Genomic DNA, 8628 nt, shown 5'->3' on the forward strand with positions numbered 1-8628 from the left:
GTCTACAGCCATACCACCCCCAAACTGAACACGCCCGATCTCATCTGATCTTGGAAGCTAAGATCTCAGGCCTGGTTAGTACTTGGGTGGGAGAAAGATTGGCCTTACTAGATAACCAAACATAATAAATTGTGACAATTTTCAAGTATGATATTAATTCAGAAATATATATATAATTGAATGTGCTAAAGGGACCATGAGTTGTTAAAGAAACCAGCCTAAAACTCTATCTTCCTTTTTTTTTCCCCCCATTTTATTGGACAGGACAAAGAGAAATAATTGAGATGGGTGGGGGAGATAGGGAAGGAGAGACAAAGACAGACACCTGCAGACCTGCTTCACTACCTGTGAAGTGAATCCCCTGCAGGTGGTGGTGGGGGTTGTACTATGTGTGCTTACCCAGTGTGCCACCGCACCCCCTCCTTCCATCTTCCTTTTAAGACAAAAGACAAGTCACTGCTAGTCTGGTTCTGGAAAGAAGCTACTCCAAAAGACACCATATTCTTTGTAAGGAGTTGAGACAGAAAAGCATAAGTCTAAGGAAGGGGGCATATTGGCGGTACGCCTGGTAAAGTACACACACTTCCATGTTAAAGCCTCCAGTCCCCACTACAGGGGAGAAGCTTCACCAGTGGTGGAACAGTGCTGCAGGTATAGATTCTTCTTTTTTTTTTTTCTTTCTGTGTGTATCTCACCTCTATCAATAAAAAAGAAAAAAAATATATCATTGTCAATGGTAGAATTGTCTTGCAGGCACCAAGTCCCAGCAATGACCCTGGTGACAAAACAAAACAAAAGTCTAGGGACATGTCAACCATTAGCCATCAAGGACACATAAAGAATAGCTGGTCCTTGACACCTGACCTCTTAATAGCCAGAACGAGGTCACAGGGTAGATAGGGAAAAAGAACTTGCTTGGCTACCTCAATGTATAGATAAGACCAGAACAGAAGATGCATTATCTAACGCATTTTACTTTCTAGAACTCTTAAAAATACTTACTGCAATACACCTTACATGTAAAAATATGTAAACTCTCTGTATCAGGATGCAAACCTTGAAGCAAATCTCAGAATAATATGTCCATGGAGTCAAGTCCCTCTGTGCTCAAGTCCTCAGTTTGATTTGTTAATAGACTCGTCTAAAATCTCTTTGTGTGTTTTCAGTTAATACATGCAATGAATAATGAGCCTAGCACATTTTTACATGGTAGCACAACATCTTTATGTGGAAGTTTATGATACAGTGACATCTTGCATAATAGAAAAAAGAATGCAGGGACCAGGTGGTGGCACACCTGGTTAAGCTCTCACATTACAGTGAGCAAGAGCCCGGGTTCAAACCCCCAGTCCCCACCTGCAGGGGGAAAGCTCACAAGAGGTGAAAGAGGGCTGCTGATATCTCTCTCCCTCTCTATCTCCCCCTCTCCTCTCCATTTCTCTCTGTCTCAATCCAATAATAAATAAATAAATATCTTTTTAAAAATTTTAATGCACCATTCAATGAGTTCCATCTGAAAAAAAGACTATTTGGAAAATAATATTACCTCTCTATAGAATTTTTTTTGTAAGCAACTGAAAACTCAATCTAAACATCCAAAAGTTTCATTTGATTATAAGACCCAGAGGTACTGCAGACATTAGAACTTATCTGATTTAGTGGCTCAACAGAGATAAGAAAAATACTAGGGTTTTATTTATTTGCTTCCTTTTTATTTTCTTGTTTAGTCTTTGAGTTCTGACTTCTGTAATTTTAGTTTTGTTCTAAGACTAAATGGTTGCCCAGATTCCCAGTTTCAACCTGCACACTAAACTTGTTTAAAACAGACACACTACTTTATGTTGTCTCCCTTAAAAGGAGTAAGCTTATCTCCTAAAATACTTTCATAACCTTTTATTTGTCTTGCTAACTTAAGTTTTCATTTTGACCAACCCCTCCCCCCATGCAGTGATTTGGCTTGTACCTGAATGAATGATAGGCTATTCTGAATTAATCATGATTGAAAATAAAATGGTAATTCCATTTGTTCTAAAACAATAGTGCTTTCCCTAGAGCTAGGAATACTACCAATTTCCATTATGTCTATCTCTAGCAAAGAAGTGCTTATCACATAAAAGAGAAAAAAAAAAAAAAAGAAAGAATTCCTGGTACTGAGAAATAGCTCAGAGGGCAGAACACATGTCTTACCTGAATTTAATCTTCAGCACATGGAAACACTGTGGACAGCAGCAAGGGGCAACTCCATGGACAATGGAATTTTGATCTCTCTCTCTCTCTTTGTCTCTCTCTCTCATTCTCTCTCTCTCCCCACCACTCTCATTTCCCCTGGGACAAGGGGGACTGGAGATACTGTGCATGTGTGAATTCCTTGATTCAGTCCCTGGCACCACATTTTTATATCCACTCTAACAATGTATCAAAATGACCCCCAGAAGCATTAAAAATCCCATTGGTTAAAAAATAAAAAATGAAGTGGAGTGTAACTCTTCATGCTTCAGTGTCTGGTGCGCATATTGACTTTCTTCCAGAGTAAAGTATAAAAAGCAAAAAAAAGAGGCTAATTTTTCAGTAAGGAAATATGACCTCAGTCAGGTGATGAAGGTCAATGTCTACCTTGATAGTACATATCCTTGCTCTGATGTGAGGAGAAGGGCACTTTGCCTCCATAGTCTTACTGCCCAAGACACAGAACCCCAGTTTCTTTATGAGAAATACATGGAGCAAATCCTATTTGAGGAACATTCTACAACATGGCCACCCTGTATGCTTCAAAACTATAAAATGATCATCAAAAACAGAAGCAGTCTGAGAAATTAACACAGAATACCATTGAGGATTCTGAGGTCTCCACATATGTTGGGAGTACTGGAAAAGGAAAAGGGGAGTTAGGGGAAACCTTAAGGAGCTCCAAATAAAAAATAGACTTCTAATAGTTATATATTTTTAAATTTTTTTAAATATTTATTTTCCCTTTTGTTGCCCTTGTTGTTTTTTATTGTTGTTGTAGTTATTATTGTTGTTAATGATGTTGTTAGATAGGACAGAGAGAAATCGAGAGAGGAGGGGAAGACAGAGAGAGGGAAAGAAAGACACCGTTAGACCTGCTTCACTGTTTGTGAAGTGACTCCCCTGCAGGTGGGGAGCCAGGGGCTCGAAATAGGATCCTTAGGCAGGTCCTTGCGCTTAGCACTAACCCACTTAACCCGCTGCGCTACCACCCGACTCCCAAAAAATAGTCTTCTAAAGTTAATAATACCAATAAGTGCTCATCATTGACAAAAGTTTCATGCTCATGTGGATGTTAATTACTGGAGGATAGAGTTTGAGATATATAGAGCTCTAAACTATCTTCACAACACTGTGAATCTAAAAATTAATTTTTACTTGTCTCCAGGGCAACATTGCTCCTCTGACAAATAGAAAGAGACAGAAAGACAGGGAGGGGAAATTAGAAAAGCGCACTGAAAAAAACATTAAGATATAAAAAAGAACAAATTGTTTAATAATCAGGAACTTAAAAGGCAAGAATATAACAGATGAGACTTAGGGTTCCCATTTTGGAAAAAGTTAGTAGGTCTATTTTAGGTCTATTCCAAGGGGCCAGACTTTGTTAATTTTTTGCCTTCTCTGACACTAACATGCAGGTCAACTCAGGGTATTGTTTGGGGAGATGGTGTCAGAGTTGGAAATAGGACTAGAAAGTTATGTCAGGGAAGAGAGTAGCTCCCAAATATGGAAAAAGTATATAAGTATTGTTAACTGTAAACCCCATCGATGTGATCTGGGGCTTATATTCTGTGCAGGAGCCTGTGTAACTTCTGGATTCCTGTAGGTCTGAGCTCTAATTCTGTGTTGATAGGCAGGAGCATTCTAGTCTGCACCCATTGCCAGACCCATCTTTCACGAGTGGTAGAGTATTTTTTTCAGAGAATGGAGCAATCCCTACCATTGTCGACCCACATTGAGGGCAAAGTCCTGTAGGGACCCACAAAGGGGTCCATTATGTTGTTCCTGATGGAGATGACCAGTGACAGTGGAGAGAGGGAACTATTAGAGGTCTAGGTTCTTAATATCTGTGTGGGAACCTCAGGATTCCCTGACTAGGGCACCAGAAGATGAGGTGGCCTGGTACTAATCAAATGAGCCATCATTAAAGTGTGCTGGTCTCTTGCCCTTATCCAGCTTTTGTAGTCCTTGCTTTGTCTGACAAGGCTAGCCTTGGAGTGCTTGAGGGAATCAGGAAGTAGGGAGGAGACATCTAGGTCTTAGCACTCTATATACTCTAAGTATTTTATTTATTTTTATTTTTTTAGGTCTTTATTTTTGCTTGCTCACTGCAAACTATTGTGCACTTTTGCTTTAAGGTATATATTTCCCCTAACTTATGGATACATGTGCATATATATGTGCTCTGTCTCTTGGGCCCTGATCCATATCTAGGTGCTGTGGCTTTGTCAGGCAGTGCACCACCCTAAATAGAGTTAAGGAGTCCTATGAGTTAAGAACAGTCTCACCAGAGTACTGGAGCTGTTCTTCTTTATATCTTAATGCTTTTTCAGACACCAAATTGCAGATGCTACCATGATGCCAACCTGACTTCCCCAAGCAGACGACTTCACCAATGTACCCTGAACCTCTATCTCTCCAGAGCCCTACCCTAGTAGGGAAAGACAGAAACAGGCTGGGAGTATGGGTCAACCTGCCAATGCCCATGCTTAGCAAAGAAGCAATTACAGAAGCCAGACCTTCTACTTTCTGCACCCCATGATCCTAGGTCCATGCTCCTAGAGGTATAAAAAAATAGGAAAGCTTTCAAGGGAGCAGAGGGGATATGGAACTCTGGTGGTGGGAATTGTGTGGAATTGTACCCCTCTTATCCTATGATCTTGTCGAGATTTTTTATTTTATAAATAAATTTAAAAAAATAAGAAAGAAGAAAAGGGCACTGAAGCTTCTTTTAGTCCTGTGGGGTCCAGGTTTTAACATGGGTTGAGAACATGGCAAAGCAGTACATTATCCCAAGTGAGCTATTTTGTAGTCCCCAAAACATGCTTAAAAAACTACTTATTTACAAAAAAAAAAATGTAAGTGGGTCAAAGGCAATAGCATAATGTTTCTGGAAAAAAAAATTGGAGGGGGTCAGGCCATAGCACAGCAGGTTAAGGGTGGTACACAAAGCACAAGGACTGAAGTAAGGATACTGGTTCAAGTCCCCAGCTCCCTACCTGCAGTGGGGGTCACTTCATAAGAGGTGAAGCAGGTCTGCAGGTGTCTGTCGTTCCTTTCCCTCTCTGTCTTCCCCTCCTTTCTCCACTTCTCTCAGTCCTATCCAACAACATGGATAACAACTATAATAATAACCAATAATAACTAGAACAATGATAAAAAAAACAAAAAAGGGAAACAAAAGGGGAAAAAATAGCCTCCAGGAGCAGTGGACTCACGGTGCAGGCACCTAGCCCCAGCGATAACCCTGGAGGCAAAAAAAAAAAAAAAATAGAAATACCTAAGGCTCTGAAGTCACAGGGTCAATCTCCTGCACCATCGTTAAGCCAAAGCTGTGCAGTGCTCTGGTGAAGAAAAAAAAAAAAAGTGACCAGGGAAATGACTTAGTGAGTAAAGCCCTGGATTCCTCACCTAGCCTGAGTAGTAATGAAGTCTGTCTATCTCTCTCATAAAAATTAATAAATCTTTTTAAAGACTATTTACTTATTTATTAATGAGAAAGCTAGGAGAAGAGAGTGAAAGAACAAGACATCACTCTGGTACATGTGCTGCTGGGGATCGAACTCAGGACCTCACGCTTGAGAATCCAATGCTTTATTCACTGCACCATCTCCCAGACCACACAAAATAAATAAATATTTAAACATTTTTTTGAACAAAGACTTCTAAGAAAGTTCTTAACAGAACACACAAGAGCACATTATGGAGGCCAGGCAGTGGCACACCTGGTTGAGAGCACATTACATAAGAGCACATTTTATAATCATAAGAGAGACAAGTATCTGACAAGCAAATTAAAATGCAGAAAAGAAATATTAAATGGGTTTAGTCACAAAATAATTGAAAACATTCATAAAGAAAACAATAATCAGGTCTGGGAAGTGGTGGACCTGGTTGAGCACACATGCTACAATGCACAAGGACCCAGGTTCAAGCCCTCCGTCTCCACGGACAGTGGGAAAAGCTGTGCAAGCAATGAGGCTGTGCTGCAGGTGTCTCTCTTCCTCTCTATCTCCCCAACTCTTCTCTTGATTTCGGTCCATCTCTATCCAAATAAGTAAATAATTTTTTTAAAAAAGGAAAAGAAAATAGAAATTTTTTTTAAAATCATCAATACTAGTACATAACCAACAGAGTTTTCAAAATACCTGCAACATAAATATTAGATAAGAGATTTATATGTAGAAAACATAAATAGGGAGCCAGGCGGTGGCGTAGCAGGTTAAGCACACTTGGCACAAAACACAAGGACTGGCGTAAGGATCCTGGTTCGAGCTCTGGCTCCCCATCTGCAGGGGGGCCGCTTCACAGGCGGTAAAGCAGATCTGCAGGTGTCAATCTTTCTCTCCCCTGCTCTGTCTTACCCTCCTCTCTCGATTTCTCTCTGTCCTATCCAACAACAATGACAGCAATAATAGCAACAATAATAACAACAACTATGATAAACAATGAGGGCAACAAAAGGGGAAAACACTACAAAATAAAAAAAATTTAAAAAGAGGATTCAAAAAAGCATAAAGACAAACTAATTAGGCAATAATGTCAAACAGACCAAATAAAACATCTAACTTGGCAAAATCACAGACAAAATTCAAATAATAAGGAAACATGAAAATATGCTCAGGCTGGGGAAACAGCATAGTGGTTCTGCAAAAGATTTTCATGCCTGAGGCTCTAAAGTTCCAGGTTCAATCCACAGCACTTACCTTAGGCCAGAGCTGAGCAGTGCTCCAGTCTTTCTCTCTGTGTCTTTCTCTATATATTTCTTTCTCATTAAAACAAAATAAACATTTTAAAAAGAAAAGAGTGTATTCACTCAATCTCACCAATAATCAGGGGAAAAAATCAGTAATAGTGTTTTTAAGTTATCAGTTTGAACAAAGGAAAGGAAGAGAGGATGTGAAAAAGAAAACAGGAGTAGAAAGTCTGTATGATTACCATTGAGACTTTCTGTTTGTCAATTTTATAAGATAATAAAAAAAGTATCACTGTCTCAAGACTCCACCACAGCCTGAAAAACAGGCTATAATGTACTGCAAACCTTAATCTAGCACTTAGTGAGATAGAGGAGAAGCAAGTGCTACCTTTGTTTACAAAAATATCTTGATAAGCTAACTTCTTTGGGTTGGGAAGGTACTTGCTTTACAAGGCAATATGTAAACAAAAGAGTTGGAATCAAAACTGGAAACATATATGTTCCAAATGTTTTTGAACTGGAGGAAGAGATTTAGTGGAGCACTAAAATAGAAACAGGATTAGATTTGACTGCCGTACCACTGATGAGCATTCAGAAACACACCAAATGGCCTTAGAGTTTAGACATATTTTTAAACTTGCAGTGAATTACATCTTTTCTTAAAAACTACGTGCTTGTAACTGGTGATTAGCTAATATTTGTTCTAACTTTGGAATGTGATTATTTTTACAGGAATATATATATATATATATATATATATATATATATATATATATATATATATATATATATACATATATATATATTTGTGGAAAAGTTTAGGCTGGGAGTCTTAGTTGTCCACAGCTGGAGGAAGCTTAGCTTTTGGCATGCAGCCATGTCCGAACTCAACCGCTTACCTGGGGGCACCACATTCTAGGCATGGTGCCTAGGAAGAAATAAATAGGCTCATATGTTTTAACTTATAAAGTCATGGCAAGCATCAAATATGGATAGGGTTAATTTAAACTTACTATACAAATATAAGAATATTAACAAGAGAGGGCACTCCTTCAAGCTTTAAGAAAGTGCTAATGTTTTGTAACAAGAATTCACCAATCCAGGCAGTCTTACAGGTTGAAAATATAGAAGATTTAAGATGATCTTAACTATGGTTATTGTCATAGCTATCTCTAGTACTATCGTAAACTACAGATCTACCTTTTTTTTTCCTGTAAGGAAATGGAAATTTCAGACATACTGCAAATACTCTGAAAGTATTATAATAATCATTATATTTATCCATAAAACTCCATTTTGGCCTTAGACTTCTTTGAATCAGTTCCATCACCATCAAAACTGATTTTGTGCTAAAAGTTTTACATTAATCTCCTTATTTTTAGATGTCAAATCCTTTAAAAATGTTAGTACCTTTCAGTGTATCTTCAGTTTAACAATAGAATTCATCTTTTTTTTTTTTTAAGTGCTTTGGGAAAAGAACACATAGCATAAACCCTGAGAGTTGCAAGATAAGCAGCCTGAAATGGAAAGCCAAAACACATTTTCCTTACTGCCTAATTTTGCTTAAGCAATATATGGGGTCATAGAGCTAGGTTAGCGTGCTGAGCATTACGTGGTGTGAGCCCCACCACCTAGGAGGTGCTAGGGCATTCAGGAAACTCCAGTGCACTGATGTCTCTCCTTCTCTCTACTTCTCTGGCTGAATG

The sequence above is a fragment of the Erinaceus europaeus genome, chromosome 8 (assembly GCF_950295315.1).
Source record: "Erinaceus europaeus chromosome 8, mEriEur2.1, whole genome shotgun sequence".
NCBI classification, from domain to species: domain Eukaryota; kingdom Metazoa; phylum Chordata; class Mammalia; order Eulipotyphla; family Erinaceidae; genus Erinaceus; species Erinaceus europaeus.